Genomic DNA, 15,409 nt, shown 5'->3' with positions numbered 1-15,409 from the left:
AAAAATCCATCCCCAAAGACACCTTAATTTCAGACCTATGGCCTCCAGAGAGAAAATGTTTCTGTAATTTGTAGTAATGTACTATGACAGTCCTAGGCTTTCTCTGTGTCTACAAATTTATAGATCAAGGCATCTTGTTACTTTGTAGACCACTGTGGGGCACTGTAATCTGCATCTTTGGGAAGTAGCCTTTGAAAGCTCTTTAATAAAAGCTTGTGTAGGCTCTTTTGCAATCAGTCTTTTATTTGAGAAAACAAGTGTCACATTTGATATTCAGCCATCACTAAAAGGTCTGTTTTCTTATTTGCTAAAACTTAACATTCTTGCAGAGAGAAAGTCATCTGTTAGCAACTGCTTCCCTTGGAAATAAAAACATTTTTTTCTTTAAAACGATTGCTTGATATAACTGTTCTTTATTGTGGTCTGTAATATTTTTATTTTAATGAATCACTTGCACATTGTCCTTCAATTATTAATAACATAAAAGAAAATCCAGGGAGTGGAAGAGTAATAATCTATGCTCTTCAGTGTTTATAACATCTACTATTGGGCTTGAGCTATAAAACTGAATTGATGATCTTCAAGGTAAAAAATGAGGAGTTAAAAATGTGCGACCTTTTGCAGTTACGTAAACAACTTGACTATGACTCAGTCATTGCAATAGAAATTTTTAGAAACAGTCTTGACAGCTACTTTGCTCCTTTCCCTGTGAAACCATACTGCCATTCCCATGGAAAAAAATCTTTTAAATTTCTTTCCGACTCTGTGTCTCAATGTCTCCACAAAGGCTCCAGTCACTTCCTGATTAGATATTCACAGTATGTTTCTAACCAGGCTCCCATCACAATTTGTTCCAATCCATCATCCAACTACTTTGCTTCTAGGGTTACATTCTTTTCTAAAACAAATCACTTCCTGTGAATATAAATTCCCCAGCATGATACAAAAGGCCTTTTGTTCTGACACCTGTCTAGTTCCCTAGTCATTTCTTCTGACTCCCTCCACCCTCATTTTGTGCCTGTTTGAACAGATGTTGGTAGTTGCCTACTGAATATCTAATCTCTCCCTTTTTCCTTATTCTTAGAGCTGTTTTATTTTGAGACATCTAGATACCCAGCTTAAGGGGGATATATATATATATTCTCCTCAATCTTATTTCAAGCCAGGACTGGTTGGCTGATGGAGTTCCTGCACATGAGATGCTGGAGGGAGGCTCTGGGAAGCATATAGTTTCTTGAAATAGTTTCCTCGTTTTTATTTGCTGTTTTGATTTCAGCCTGGCTAAGTGGACTGGGGGTGGGATAGTCTTCTGCTGCTGTGGGACAAACACAAAAGTTGTTGACCATCCACCATCGCAGTAGGTAGTAGTGCAGAGATGGAAAGAGCCTGGGGAATCACAGCTGTCATTGGGTCACAACTCCTGAGCCGCCTACTCCAGTGCATCTTTTTTTGAGAGGAAAAAAAAAATCCAATCTATGTTTGCTTATTCTATTAAATCATGTCACTTTGACATGTAACCAAATGTAATTATTCTAACAGCAAGGCCCATTAGTAATGTACCATTCATCTTTTCTGGAATAAGTCTTCACTATCAAGCTTCTGACGCTTGGTAATTCCTTTTGTGGCTTGAAAATAATTTATGTATTATTTACATTAAACGTATCTCAAATCATACCACGTCTTAAATGCATTTCATAACACCTTCCTTTGTAATGATTACCTTATCTCAGTGCCTGGCAGTAGGGACATAGCCTTAATTAAGAAATGTCTCTTCCTTTGAACAACTCTCTGGAATCTAAATCTTGCCTATAATTACAAGTACATCCACCTAGTATTTTTTCAGACTCTTCTATTAGAAAATCTGAAAAAAAATTAACTCATAGTCTATGAAATCGAAAAGAGAAGTTAACATTTAAGGGCCAGCCACAAGGGTACAGGCCTGTAATCTCAGCAGCCAACAGCTAAGGCAGAAGGACAGCAAGTTCAAGGAAGGCCCTCCTAGGCTATATGTGAGATGCTGTCTCAAAATGAAAAGGTAGACTAAGAAATAAATATTTTAAAATATATAATTAAATATATAAATAATATTATATAATAAGATATATTTAAAGTAATATAGTTGTAATTACCTTATGCATTAGAATGTACATGCGTGTGTATTTATATACATCTGAACACAGAGTATGTATAATATGTTCATGTGATTATATGAAAGGTTTAAATATTTATATAAAAGTGTAAATTCTTTGGGTCTGGCTGACTTCACTTAGTATGATTTTTTCTAAGTCTTTACATTTTCTTATGAATGGGGCAATGTCATTTGTTCTGATAGAAGCATATAATTCCATTGTGTATATATACCACAATTTCTTGATCTGTTCATCTACTGAGGGCATGTGGGTTGGTTCCATATTTTAGCTATGGTAAGTAATGGTGCTATGAACATGGTTGTGCTGGTAGTTTTAGTATGGGCTTGTTTGCAACCCTTTGGGTACATGCCCAGAAGTGGGATTGTTGAGTCATAGGGGAGCTCTATATTTAGCCTTTTGAAAAACCTCCACACTGCTTTCCAGAGTGATTGAAAAAGTTTACACTCCCAACAATGGTCCCACTCATTGATAATAATTAGTATATGTCTAGAGTAGTCATAGCCGATGACTACAACAGCTCAATAGCTATGTACATATGACCACATAAGACAACGCTAAGTAAAATGCTCTCCAAAATATAGAAACAAGTGGTTTATCATTGATGTTGCTATTTTTTAACATACTGTCTGAAATTATTTCTTTTTTATTCTGTTCACTTTCCCTATGATTTAGCTCCAGTTTTCACTGTATTTGATTCTGCTATGCTGGGTATTATATGTATGTTTGTCTGAATTAGGAAAGGGAAGGAGAATATTCAAACTGGCGAGACAAAGGGTAAAAGGTAAACCAATCCAACTGCAATACTTACAAAACAATATGTTGTATGTGGTAAACTGTACAACTCATGTGGGAGTGCAGAGGAGGGAAGGTAGGAGAAAAAGGAGGGGGGAGTAACAAGTTGGACAAGAAATATACTCACTACCTAATGTATGTAACTGTAACCCTTCTGTACTTCACCTTGACAATAATTTTTTAAGTGTAAATTCTTTATAGATAGAAATGGTTCTATTCTGTACTAGCACAAGTCACCTTTAATCTAGGATAATGTCTCTTGAACTTTTTAAATGTTAATAAAAGCTCATCTGAGGATTTTTAATAAAGATCCTTAGGGTGGGGCCTGTGACTCTTAATTTCTAACAAGCTCCAAAATGTTGTAGATACTGCTGGTTCCACTGCAACACTTTGAGTAGCAAGGACACAGTGAAGTCATAACCTAAATGTGTACAGACAAATGTCTCAGTACAGGTACAGAAATTTTATCACCATTTTGCCATATTGTCTTCTGAGGACCTACCAAAGAGAATAAACTCCTTGAAGACAAGGACTACATTTTCTTTATCTGTTGATGCACTTTCTAGCACTTAGTATATATCAGACACTTAGCAGTCATTTCATAAACTGTACCATATAAGCATTATTACACGTGTGACATACTGCAAGGGCTGTTTGTACTTGTCCTATGGATAAGAAGCCAAGGAGCTTGCCAAAAGGGGAAAGCTTACATGAGTTTTTATAGGTTGCTTGTGGATAGAGAATTTACATGAGTTTTTTAAAGGTTGCTTAGTGGATAGACGGAATTTTGAGCAGCTGAGACTGGAAAGGTGCAATTTCACCCACAGGAATTATGAGTAAAAAAAATTAAGTCATGCTTCATGAGTGGGAAGAAGTGAGAAGGAAGAACAATGGAAAGTACTGGTTATTGTGGATAAAAACTTAAAGTGCAGTGAGAAAGAAAAGAAGGCAGTAAATACATGAAAGCATTGGTAAACAGAAAAGGCAAGGACGTCTGCTTGGAGGAAGTAAATAAAGCTGCAAAACAAAAGCAGTGTGTGGAGATTTGTACTTAAGGTTCCTCTTACTGAGTTGAGAATCCAGTAGGGTTTAGAGCACAATAGGTTAAAAACACATAGCTCAAACGCCCAGCTCTTGATGAGCTTAGACTTGTAAAATGCTTTATTTTTCCATTTTTTTTTTGCCTCAAACAAGTCAGTATTTATCAGGAAGAACAGATAGAGAACCACAATCTATCTCAAGAACTATGAAGGTGAGATAGGGAAAGTGAGCTCTGAGATCAGCTTGAGAGCTGATCAGCTATGAGAGCTTGGTTGTATCTTGGTCAGACATTGGAGGGAGTGGATCAGGACTATATTTGATGTGGTCCTCATCTCCTGTGGTTTGGTGGGGGGAATGTCCAGGAAATCCACTCTTAAAAGTATGCTTTACTCTTCATACAAATCCTTATTTTGGTGTGGTCATTGGTCTTCCTGCCCTCTTGCCATCTTACTTGGAAGCTTCTCATTCGGCCTTCTCTAAACCTCAAGGACAACAGGCAACACCATGTTTGCTGTGTATATGTGGAGATATGCATTATCCACAGAATGAAATGATGGACAATCTCTACTATCCCTAAAAAGTAGGATAAATAGCTTATGCCTGTGAACAAATGCATTCACAGGCCATCTATGTGTGTATATATATATGAGCTTTATCTATGGATTCAACTAGTCTTGGATGGGAACTATCTGGGAAAAATAATTGCATAGTTATCATTATTTCCTCGATGACAATGTACAGGACATACTTACATAGCATTAGTATAGTATTAGGTATTAGACATAATCAAGAGATTATTTTAAAGTATACAGAAGGATACACATAGGTTACATGTCAATAGTGTGTCATTTCACTTAAATGTGATCTTCATCACCAGATTTCTTTATCTTTGTGTGGTCCTGGAACCCACTGGATACCCCATGGGCATGTGAGTTCTACAAGCAGGTAGATCTTGGTTTGAAAACAGGCTCTGCCTACCATTAGTATGTGTGACTTTGACATCGTCAAATGAGTTTTCTTCATCATTGAGAAGTAGGTAAGAAATGATACATATTCATCATAGAGATAAATCATCGAATACAGAAAGATATATAGCTAACCTTATAGGTTATTTCTTTTCACACACTCAGAACCTCTAATGTCTCTAGTGCATAGTTGTCTATTAGTTCAATTATAACTTACAAAGTCCACAAGAGGAACTGGGCTTGACCTAAAGTTCAAGCTCTTCTTTTGGGAAAAGATCTCCAGTCATATAGATTTACTTTTACATATGACTAAAGACTACTTATGAATGAACCATTGAGTTTACTCTTAAGTATAGTAAAATGTGGTATGTTAAAATGATCACGTCCTTGAAATTTCTGATGATAAATCTCGTATTTGGTAAGTGGCTTAGTTCTCAAAGAGCATTTAACATCTTTGCAAAGATCATGTGATCTACCAATAATCACAAATATTCAGTGTGACAGAGGCTGGATATCTATGCTCTCAGTTCTGTTACACTGGTAAATCCAGCTACACTAGTTTTTTAGCATCTGTTTGATTTAAGCATAGCCATGTCACCGTCTAGCCATTGTGACACCTATCCAGCCTCCTGTAATCTTTCCACAGGTGATCATTTGTGATTTTTTTTCATTTATTATCATCTTGATGGAGAGGCAGAGAAGAGAAAATCATTTCTTTCTTTCCACTCATTTTAAGTACATTGGCTGGAGCCTTGTAAATTACATTGAAGAAGAGAGATTAACACTAGAAAAGTATACACATTGTGTTCATTGTAAATTTGATGTGATATTATACATTAGGAAATGAAGATGTAAAGAAAAGGTTAATTCTAAGCATGTATATACCAGGTTTGATGGAAGAGTGAGGAAGTATAGAAAAAACATGACATGACTAAAGAACATAAGTTAACTGTAGTCCGTTGAGGGAACCTTAGCAAGCTTGTTCATTCAGATTCCTGACTGTGTTTCTGTGTCTGGGGTAAGGATGTGTTTTCCACTGGGTAGTTAGGGTACGTCTCATGTGATAGTCTTTTGATCCACCTCAGGGAAAGGCCAGAAGCTCCTGTTATTGTAATCCCTCATATTCCTTTTGTGTAAAATATTCAAAATGCCAACTTGTTATGCATTTGAGAACCCTATTACAGAGGGGCATGGTGAACTTGGAAGCTATCTGCTGGCAGAGACAAAAGAGAGAAGAAGCCTGCAACTGCCTTAGGGTTTATAGGAGAGCCCTCTGCTAGTGAGAATCAGTCATTTTGACCTTATACAGTGAGAAATAAAGCTTAGCTATTTATGCACCATTATAAAGTTTCAGGTGCTAACTTTCCAGTACATTGCCTACTGTGTTTAATGCTCTTAGAGTTTTATAATTTTGAAGAAAGATAAAATGAGAGCAGTACTTGATTAGAATGGGCTACAGTTCCCAATGCCCTTTATGTAAAATATCTTATCAAAATATGTATTTATATACATAATGATCTATATATCTATTCAAAGATGACTGAACCAAGCTAATTGTAAATTATGAAAATCATCTTCTAATTTGAATAGTTACTGTGTTATTCAGAGTTAAAGCAAACATTTAGAATGCATATAGTTTCTCCAGTGAAATGCAACAGAAACTGCAGGAAATGTTTTGGACAGAAAAAATAATAATATTATAAGAAAAATTCAAGGTGTGTGTTGCTTTTATTAAAATATGCATAAATGACAACTCAAACTTAAGAATAAACAGAACTTCTTTTTGAAAATAAATTTTAATGAGTAGTACTTAAAAGAAAAACCACAAACCCCCTCTTCCAGACATACAAACTTAAAGCATGGAAAAGGACATAACAATTCAAAGTATCAAAGTTCCCTTGATGAGTAGGTGAAGGGTAGGAAATTTAGAAAAATACTTGAGAAGTGGACATCAGAGAAATAAAACATAAAGAAAACCAATAAATGCTTCTAGGATCCATTAGTATTCTTTGTACTTCTACTTGCACATTCATACTATTTATAATAATGATTTGGGAGAATGATGAAGGGGGTGACATTGATCAAGATTCATTGATTCATAAAATGCTTTGTTGCATGGCAACTTCTTTGTACAACTAGTTAAAGATAATAAAAAGTTAAAATAGCCTTTCAAGTAAAGGCAAACTGAATATAATGGATTCACAGGCCTTATATGTTTCCTTTTATTTTATTTTCTTAAATATGAGCAAAGAAGAATAATTAGGGAAACCAAGTACAATGTAGCTCAAACCTGTAATTCTATTTACTCAGGGAGGCAGAGCTATAAGAATGAAGGTTAGAAGCCAGCCCAGGCAAATATAAGTTCTAGAGACTAGATCTCACCCAATGGTAATAACAGCATCCCATTATCAGACAACACAAGATTGGATGTAGTGGTATGTACTGTCACCGCCCCCCGCCCCACCCCAACACACATACACACAACACTAGGGAAGTAAAAGCAAGAGGATCATAGCCCTGCCAGGACTTAAACGTGAAAATAGAGTGCTGAGAATATGGCCTAGCAGTAGAGTGCTTGCCTCACATACATGAAGCCCTGGGTTCGATCCCTAAGCACCATATATATCGAAAAAGCCAGAAGTGGCACTGTGGCTCGAGTGGTAGAGTGCTAGCCTTGAGCAAAAAGAAGCCAGGGACAGTGCTCAAGCCCTGAGTTCAAGCCCCAGGACTGGCAAAAACAAAGTGAGAATAACCAAGTAAAAACCAATACCTTAAAAATAACAAAGGGAGAAAAGAAACTGAAGACAAAACTCAATGAGGAGAGCACTGAAAGATCCTGAGTTCAATCTCCAGTACTTCTAAAAAGAAACAGTTGTAGGAACATAGTAGATTTTATTTTAAAAAATGTTTATTTTATAGAAATGTCAAATAAAATTAGATCCTTATATTACATTGTCAGATATAAACAGATGAGATTATTATTTATATATTTTTCCTACTTAATCTTCACTTTTAGTTGTTCCTACTATTCACGTACCTCAAAAGAAAAACAAAAGCCCCAAACAATGCAAACTAACAACAACAGTGGTTTCCTGAAGCCACCCATTCAGTTTTGGAGATCCCACTTGGGCCCACTCCTGACTACTTGCCTGAAAAAGGCTGATTTGACTTGGGAAATTTGGGGCTATAATCGTTCCTGGTTTTGAAAGAGATCATGGTCAAGTTGGTAAGCTACCCACAATTTTGGCCCTTCCATACAAAAAAGAGATAAGGTGATCAGATGCTTAACATAGAGCAAAGATTAATTTTAAAATAGATTAAAAAAAGAAAGAAACAGCAAAGGAGAGATTTAGCAATGAAGACCACAGACTGGGTGCATGCCATGGAAAGTGGGCTGGCTGGGAGTGGACTCCTCATTGGCCCACTTTGACCAAGAGAGGAATTCACACCAGTTGTGGAACTTACTTGATCACTTTGCTGCAAGCAGATGCATAGCAAAGGGAGAGAAAGGGAACAAAATGGTAGTGATTTAAATGTTGCCATTTTCTAGGAGGAAGCTATAGCAAATGATGAAAAGGGGGCTCTCAGGATTATTTCTACCTTTCAGTTGTTCAAGTGAACTCTGTTGAGCAGACCCTGCATGTAACTGAAAGCCCACTGTGCCTCAGCTCTCCTGGAATTGATAAATGATGAAAGGCAGGGGGCAGCAAGCCCTGTGCCCTTTCAGCTTAAAAGCTATGCCAATTCGGTTCAACCCAGCTGTTTGAGAGTCCAGGGCAAGATATGTATATATATATATATATATATATATATATATATATATATATATATATATATATATATTTTTTTTTTTGCCATGAATTAAACCATAGCTTTGTGTTTCATTTAGGAATGCTCTGTATGAAACCCACCATGAAGCCTTTTCCCTCTCCAGTCTGGGGATTCAGCACATTGTGATGGTCAGGACACAGTATAGCACCTTGTTAACATGAGCAATTAAATTCCAAATTTTCACATGCAGACACAAAGATAGTGAGCAGGGTACCCTGAAACGTTGGCCATTCTGTAAGTGGAAAATGTTAAATATAGACTTTTCTCCACTTCAGATTTTCTATAATAATCAGCAGTTGTCATCACAAAAGAAACCTAACATAATTTCCAACTAAGTATTATAGACAAAGAAGCAAAGATAATTCTGGAGTGGTTACTCACTGAGTTGTATTAACCTTTAACCCCAACAGTAGTTAGGTATTAAGGAGTCATAGACCTGAAAAGTGACATAGCAGAAAGACAGCAGGTTAAAAGTCAGGCACTGAATCCTATCCTCACATGCTGTGATTCTGACAAAAGACTTCATTTTTGTATTTGTTTGTTTATTTATCTGTAGCCATTACTTGAGCTTGAGCTCAGAGCCTTTGAGCTCTTGCTTGGCTTTTTCACTCAAGCCTGTTAGCAATTACTTGAGCTACAACTCTATTTACAGCATTTTCTTTTTCTTTCTTTCTTTCTTTCTTTCTTTTTTTTTTTTTTTTTTTTTTTTTGGCCAGTCCTGGGCCTTGGACTCAGGGCCTGAGCACCATCCCTGGCTTCTTCCTGCTCAAGGCTAGCACTCTGCCACCTGAGCCACAGCGCCCCTTCTGGCCGTTTTCCATATATGTGGTGCTGGGTAACTCTTGCCACTAGGACATATTCCCAGCCCCTCCAGCATTTTCTTGAGACAAGAGTCTCCTGGATCTTTCTGCTCTGGCGGGATTCCTCCTATTTCAATCTCATGAGTAGTTACGATTATAGACATGAGCCACTAATGCTCCATTTGTGTTCCTTTATTCTTGTCTTATTATATTTTAGCCTGAATGCCTAAGGTAAACCTTTATATACCTTAAATATTAACAAAGACATCAGCAAAGGTAAAACTTATTCTGATCTGTGTTTTCAATGTCTAGCATATTGCTAAAATCAGCCATTCAGTAACTGTTAGGTAAATGTATGGCTCTCTCCTGCCCAATCAACTTACCGGATGAAAGAGTGAAGATGTATCCAAATTAAGCTTAGTCATTTCATAACACTGAGAGCCTGCAGTGTATCAGAATGTTGGTGGATGGTGATAATTATAAGAAAAATATGATTAAATCAGATGTAGAAGATATATGGAAATCAGAAAAAAATCATCACATGATGATGAGTTTAGTGAGCTGCTGTGATTGTAACAAAGCATAACAGTTCTAAAATTTTTATTAATGTATCCCTATATCATTTTCTATAGGGGAAAGTCTTATCTTAGTATGTGTAAGAATTCATTTCATCTTCTAGGAAATAGTCTTCCTCCTGCTTCCACTTGAATGGCTGATTTTCTAAACCTTCTTGGTTTTTGCTTTGCTCCACACATAGTGTGGTCTCTTGTGTTCAAAGTCTCGGAGGCAACAAATAAGTATTTTTAAATTTTTTAAATTTTTATTTTTTTGCCAGTCCTGGGGCTTGGACTCAGGGCCTGAGCACTGTCCCTGGCTTCCTTCTGCTCAAGGCTAGCACTCTACCACTTGAGCCACAGCGCCACTTCTGGCCATTTCTATATATGTGGTGCTGAGGAATCAAACACAGGGTTTCATGTATATGAGGTAAGCACTCTTGCCACTAGGCTATATTCCCAGGCCAATAAGTCATTTTTTAAACATTGAAATAATAGTAATATGTGACACAAATCACAGATTCACAAAGGAACAAAGCTCCTTTAATTATATAAACATATATGTGTATATATATGAATATCCAATCATGTTTTGTGTCTTTAAAGTTATAATTCTTTTTTATACCATTGCACTTAAATAAATTTTCCTTTTCAATGCCCATGAGTGAGTATTTGCAATTTTAACTTATTACCTTTCATGAGGGTAGCAAGGGCAACTGAAGATGTATTAAATATATATCACAGTTAAATCATGCAGAAAAGAAGTGCCTTTTTGCTTTTGGAATTTCAGCTACATTTATATAGCCTGAATAAAATAGGTGTCAGATTGTAATGTGCTCAAGTGGAGCAACTCATATTTTATGCTTTAAAAGAACAACAAGGTGAAATCCACAATGTTCAAATATGGACTTAAATACTTGTCATTAGCAGTCCTAAATGGAATTTCAGCCAAGATTTTTTTTGCAAAACACACAGGCTGCTTCTGACTTTTTTTTATGGAAATGCAGACAGCACTTATTGGCAGAGGTAATCTTCAATAAGAACAAAGAAAGCCAAATTGTTAGAAGTCAGTACCTGTGCTACTGCTGCAGTAATGCCACAGTGTGGTATCAGCTCACAGGCAGACTGATGGGGTAGAATGAAGGCACACCGGCAGGGTCAGCTGATGTCTAACCGGATGGCCCTGCAGTACAGTGTAGAATGATCTCTTAATACATAATGTTGGAGTGAGAAGAACACCAGAGTAACATGACATATTATAACACTTAATCTTTTTTAATGTTACATATTCATTGCACGTACCTTTTATGTTCCCTGTTCTTAAGAATTGCCTTGTGTTTTTTTCTTTACCTTAGTTTTGAACATACATATTATTATTAATGCATCCCTAAAATGGATCCATCCAAAATGTGACTTATACCCTGCAAAAAATTAGTTCCAGTAGACAAAAACCAAAGTACAAGAGTAAAACACTAAAGCTGGACAAATCTGTAGGAATACATCCTCATGACTTTGGAATAGGCAAGTGCTGTAGATGATTCTATAAACTTTCCTGGTTCCTGTTGGTGGCTCACACCTTAGCTAATCAGGAGGCTGAGGTCTGAGATCCTGTTTCAAAGACAGCCTGAGCAGGAAAGTCTCTTATGCCCAATTAATCAACAAATAAGTCCTCAATGGAGCTATGACGAGTGGTAGAATGCTATCCTAGAGTGAAAAAGGTGAGACACACATGCACATGCGCGTGCACGCACACACACACAGAATTTACTGTGTAGTTGAAACATGAAGAAACACCAGATGCCTATTATCAGTATAATGGCAAATCAACTGATACATATATATGGAATAGCACGAAAACACAATTTGCAGGGCTCACTGTAAAGTTGCCACACAGATGTCTTGTTTGGAAGCATAAGGTGCTCACAAGGAGACTTAACAACAAACCCTGCACTGGATGTCTTTCCTGATTTACTTTCACAAATGACTCATGGTGGGTGGATGTGAGTATCTCCCTAGTAAGGGGTAATCTTTCACAGAACCTCAATTGTTCTCATTGGATTCTTTGCATTAAACTGTATGATACACAAAGAAAATAGAGACGCTCCAGAAGATTTTCATGGGATGAATGTAGAAATGTGTCATGGAGCACTGTAGCCTTTTCTCCATTAGGCAGAACAGAGCCCTATGATTCCATGATGCCACAAGTTACAAAGGAAGCTGGGAAATACACCCAGGCACCCAGAATGTACAGAGAAGGTTTTGGTAAACAGACTATTTCTTTTCCTACAATCTACTAAAAATATTTATGTTTCTACCCTCAGTGAGTTTTAAACTTTTGTTTCCAAGTTATTTGCTCTCAGATGTATGTTGTTTATTTTGGAAGGATACATTCATACTATTACTACAAAGTACATGTGCTATTATATAAAGTTTCTGCCCAATTTTTTCCAGGCTATTACTTAATATTATTTTTAACATGGAGAAAGAGACCTTCCCATGGGTTCTACCTAAAATTAAGGAATAGAATTATGGGTGGATCATACCTATTAGACTTTTTTTTTTTAAGGAAGGGCCCAAACACCTTTCTTGAAGCAAAAGTCATGAATTAGCAACATTTCCTTGATTAACCCTGAGAAGAGGAGCTCTGATCTCCTTAGACATATGAAAAGAGAAGAAAATTAAAGAATGTGACAGTGAAGCAAACAGCTTAATTTTTTGTTTTGAAAAATAAAAGGGGGGGAAGTAAGTTTCCCCTCCTTCCTTAATTGGTCCCTAGAGAGCTTAATGTTTCTAATTCATCACTTCCCTTACAAAATAAAACACTGCACAGAAAAATTAGATTCTGTTGGGAGATGGGTCTTACTGTTGGTTTTGTCAAGATGCAATTATGGATTTGTACCCGAAAAAAGGTAGTGGCATGAAGTGCCAAGAATCAGAAGAGCCAAGGGAAAGCAGATCACTTTGAGGACCTTTAGAAGACTTGGTTGTAAGAGTAGAAAAAGAGCCTGACTAAGCTCATCTCAAGAATGGACCCCTGTCTTGAGTGTGTCTGGCAGAGCCCATCATTTATTCAAAGGGATTTTCAGACATCTGTATTATAATGATCCAAACTTCATAAAAAGACTAATGCCAACCTTAATATCTCTAGGTTGAAATGATACAAGGCAAGCACTCTAACACTAGACCATACATATTCCTAGCCTCTGGGCTGAAATGATAACGACTGAATGTAGCAGAGGTCCACCCCTTCTGCACCCCCACACAGTTTGGAAGTGTCCCAGAGTAGATGACCCTAAGCAAAAGAGGAAGAATAGTGTGACCCAGCTGTAAAGCTGCAGGAAACAGTAAGTTACAAGTGCTCTGATACAGAGGCTTGCAGGGTTTTTGTTGTTGTTCTTGCTGTTGTTGTTTTTGACCTTCCTGGAGCTTGGACTCAGGGTGTAAGCACTGTCCCGGGCTTCTTTTTGCTCAAGGCTTGAGCCACAGCGCCACTTCTGGGCTTTTCTATATATATGGTGCTCAGGAATTGAACCCAAGGCTTCATGTATATGAGGCAAGCACTCTTGCCACTAGGCCATATTCCCAGCCCAGAGGCTTGCAGGTTTATTTCAGAAAGTTTCTTGGGAACAGAAGCTGTATTTTGTACTTATTGGCATTACTGATTATGCTCAATAATATCTTTCCTATAGGAGTAACACTTTTAAAATGATGACTGACAAAAAGCACAGTCAATATAGTGTTGATGGAAGGTAATTAAACATTTGGAAATCAATCTTGTCTTGGAAGATCTTCCAAATAAATGACAGATTTAGGATTTTGGACAGTACATAAAACAAAGGCACACATTAAATAAGTAATTGACAAACTAGAAAAGTGCATTTTGAAAGGTACAGCTTAAAGGACACAGTGAATGTTTTACATGGGTTTGATCTACAGAATATTTTCCTGAAAGGTTCATATTTTTTGATACTTTGAAGGAGCTTCAAACATACTGCATTTGAAATTCTAGGTTAATTTTGGGGCCTTTGATAGATTTTTCATGGTCATTTGATTGTTTTGCTTTCAACCCAGTAAGAATCTTGAAGGATGGTGGTGAGTAAAAAAAGACCAAAACTTACTTGTTAGCAACTTACTTAATAAACATTATTGGGTGCCTTCCAAGTGAAAGAAACCTAAGCTGGGTGTATTGACAATAACAGATCAACACATAAAAATATTCAGTACATTTTGCATAATAACTTATGTGAATGAAAAATAAAACCAAAATAAATCGAGGCAAATGCCTTCTCTGTTTTCAGATTTGACACCCAGACTATCAAAGCCTTATTTTAAGTTTTGCTGAATAGTTTCTCAAATATCATAGATGACTTGCACTTGAGACAGAATCAGGCAACTGGTTAAAGCACTTTAGGTTAATTAAAAAATTACGACCAAGTGGTTTCTGGTGGCTCACACCTGAAATCCTAGCTACTCAGTAGATTAACATCTGGAGGTCTGAAATCCAAAGCCATCTCAAGCAGAGAAAGTCAGGGAGACTCTATCTCCAAAATAAAGAGCAAAAAAGCTGAACTGGAAGAGTGCCTCAGGTGATAGAGCACAGCTGAGCACAGAGTTCAAAATTCTAGTAATGGCAAAATAAGAAAAAAAAAATCATGGTGAGAGTCTGTGGTCACTCTTAATCGGTGCTGAGAGGGCTTTTCAAATTACTTTATAGTTTGAAATAAAAAAAATGTTTAGGGAATTCTTTTTATGTTCCTAAATCCTAAATCTTTTCTATATTCCCTAAATTTTAATTCTTGTAAACTCCCTACTGTTCAACCTGATGCTCTCTTTATATGCTTTCTTTTTAAGATTAACGAAGAGATTTCCCTTGTACTAATGTACTCACTACCTGTCTTACATAGTTGTAACCCCTCTGTACATCACCTTTACAATACAATGCAATACAGTACAAAGAAAACCCAATACCCCCCACAAAAATAAAACCCAAAGCCTAAAACTGCAGTACCTTTAAACAAATAAGCAAAAATGTTGCATTAAAAATATGAAATAAAATTCTTAAAACTTATGATCTTTTTAACTTTTTTGTATAAGCACATAACAGTAGGAATAATAACAATGATGATAATAATAATAAAGTATGTATCGTAGGCGGTGAACCTCCCCCCCATTAAATAATAAACACATAAGTAGGTGGCACCAAAGAGGTGACTAATTATGTCCCGACTCAGCTCCCGTAGCACTTCCGCTTGCAAACGCCGCGGCAGGACGGAAGT

Source organism: Perognathus longimembris, chromosome 3 (genome assembly GCF_023159225.1).
Source record: "Perognathus longimembris pacificus isolate PPM17 chromosome 3, ASM2315922v1, whole genome shotgun sequence".
Lineage (NCBI taxonomy): Eukaryota > Metazoa > Chordata > Mammalia > Rodentia > Heteromyidae > Perognathus > Perognathus longimembris.
Note: the sequence above shows the minus strand (reverse complement) of the source record.